We start from the raw sequence: 2,854 nt of genomic DNA, 5'->3' as shown, positions 1-2,854 counted from the left end.
AACCCACAATGTTGTTTGAAACGTTGGAACAACACGAGTAGCATTAACGATCCATGACAGTGTTAAACAAGTACCCAGGGGATTGTAAGCAGAGCCTTATAGCTACGCATGAAATCAGCTGCCCGGTATAGGAGAAATTCAGCTTGCTGTAGTGTGGAACATGGGTCGGGAACAAATAAACAACTTTCGCAAAGACAGTGTATAAGGCCAATGAAACCTGTTTTTCTGTGTAATGTACGTGTAATGAACACTGCAGATAAAAAGACTTCGTTGGCTGAAAAGTTAGGGCAGAATTTACACGGAACGATCTAAAAACCTGAAAAGTAAAATTGTAAGTTACTCAAAAAGGGAAAATGTCAAACTAGGGTGTCCAAACGTCGACACAAAAAGACCGACGGCCCGCGATTGTCCCATACCTCTATACCAGGGGTTCTTGTGTGTCCATGAACCCCTTGTGTGTCCATGAACTAGTTATAGGGGTTCATGAAGGCCTAATAGAAACATTACTGTATATTTAAGAAGTAGTCAGTTTTTAAAAAGGTTAATTAAAAATAAAACGTTTTTGAACTGAATGTATTAAGACTCCATTTTACTTTCACATATTTTAAACCGAAGTCGGCAGATTTTTGAAGTCTATTTGTATTGTGGCGTCAATTTATGACGTCATTTTTGAAAGTTTCTTGCCTACCATTGTCTACGCGAAGCAAAACTAATTTTTTTCCGCGATAAAAGAAGTTTAAGAATCCCTGCTCTATACAGTTTCGGGCGTTATTTTGTCCATTTAGGCCTTATTCCAATGGATCAGGACGTATTCCGTCCGGTTTAGGTCTTATGCAGACAATTTGGATTTTATTCTGTCGTGGTTACTATGTATTCGGCTTTACTATGTCGTTGGTCTTTATACTATATTATTATAGAATATAGACTATTTATTGTCTCCTTGTTGGTCTTATTGCGTGTTTCCCACGAGATGATACAGTTAGCGATTTGTCGGGAACGAAAGAGGATGTTGCGCACGCTAGTGTAGACACACAACACACATGCGTAAGTGGCATGACACATTTGCAACTGCGTATAGATAGACTCCCAAGAATAACTAAAACGAGGGGGCGTCCAACATCCCTCGAAAAGAAAAGCAGAATAATACGCAAAAAAACTTAATCTAATCTAATTTAAAGTATATTTTGTGGGACTACAAACAACCGAATATTTGCCCTTTTCAGAAGTAGCCTAAAGCCTATTGTTGTGTTAAAAAAGTATTAAATGGGAGTGAATGTTTTGATATTTTACCATTTTGACATTGTTTACTTATTGGCGGTGCCTATTGCTGGTCTTGGCCCCGCTCAATATTGTGTGAAGGGGAAACTTTTACTGGGAAGTCGCCAGTTGTTTTTGAAAAGCAAAGTCACAACAGTTCGGTATTTGCGTCACTTTGCATTTCTTGTCCGTTATACGTGTCTGACGCATCCGGAAAAAAGGACCTCATATAACTGCTGGGCGATGATAACTTTATCACATGTTTGGTAGGCTTTGAAGTAACAGCAAGACAGCCTGGTACAAAGTGCTTACTGCTGGCTTTTAGGATTTGGATGTTTCGAAATAGCGTCAGCTAGTGTAAAAAGCCTTATTTGCTTATTAATAATAATGGTTGAACGTCGGTTGTTGTGAATTGTTTGACCCCAAACTGCCATGATTACCATATAAACGGGTACTTTTACTCTAGAAGAGTAATCGATTTGTTCTTACGCTTTTTTCTAAAAACTTAACCTTATTGCGGTCAAAATAAAGACAGCCTAAGTAGATAGAAGATCAGTCAAATAAAGTTGCAGCTACTTGAAATAGTTTAGCTGTGACATGTCTTAAGACTCATTAACGATCAGAAGCCTGTAGTACTGGATTTGTTTTTCGGGGTATTACCAACCGCAAAATCATGTTTGCACAGTTCCAGCAGGCCTCCGAAACCACAAGGTGTTTTCGTCGCCAGTTTTCGCCACTGGCGCCCGCAGTGAGGCAGAAAGGGTGACTTGTTTTACACCGCAAATTTGTTTTTCGCCGTTGTCGTTAGCCCTTTTCTAACTCTGACTCGATTTTAAGCCAAATTGTTTTTTTAACACTCTTAAGGTATGTGCTATGTTATTTCAAGTTCATACGACTTTCTGTGATCTAAACATATTATAGTGTAGTAGTTCCTCGCCATAAACACACGAATACCAATTTTACAACTTTGTGGGTGTTCACATATTTATTTTATTGCCTATGTATAGGTCCTACAGTTAAAACGTCGCTGTTTGCTATGTACCCAGTTTAACCCACTTAAAATTGTTTCGACAGAGTGCCTTCTTCCTAATCTCACGCTATAGCATTGATAACGCAAAGCTTTTTTCTCGAAAAAAAGATCGTATTGTTTAATCATTTGAGGCAGAGGCGCCTAGGCGGTTAACTTTAAAAATACCGAGGATACCTCTCCCTAGGCGGCGGCGCTCTCCTACGGTTTTGGTCGAATCATCAAAGCCCAGGTAACGATCCGAACCGACGTTTGATTGGAGAAAAAGTTTGAAGGCGTGACTTTGGGGGCGTGTGAAAACAACGCGAGAAAAAAGCCGCCCTATCGCTGTTGTTGCCGCCACGGGAATGTCGGCTCGAGAAAGAAGGCAGTTAGGTTGTTTATCGGTTGGTAGATATAGGGCTTGTTTGGTCAGATTCTTTTTTTACGGTTTAACGATGGGTGACGGATTTTTTTCATGTTTACCGCTCATCTTCTCCTTACGCTACAATAGACGTCAGTATTGATTTTTGGGCTTTCACAATACTCTACTCAAGGCAAGAGACATCCAAACATGAACTCTCGTGAATA

Source organism: Ascidiella aspersa, chromosome 4, assembly GCF_963924565.1.
Source record: "Ascidiella aspersa chromosome 4, kaAscAspe10.2, whole genome shotgun sequence".
Taxonomy (NCBI): domain Eukaryota; kingdom Metazoa; phylum Chordata; class Ascidiacea; order Phlebobranchia; family Ascidiidae; genus Ascidiella; species Ascidiella aspersa.
Note: the sequence above shows the minus strand (reverse complement) of the source record.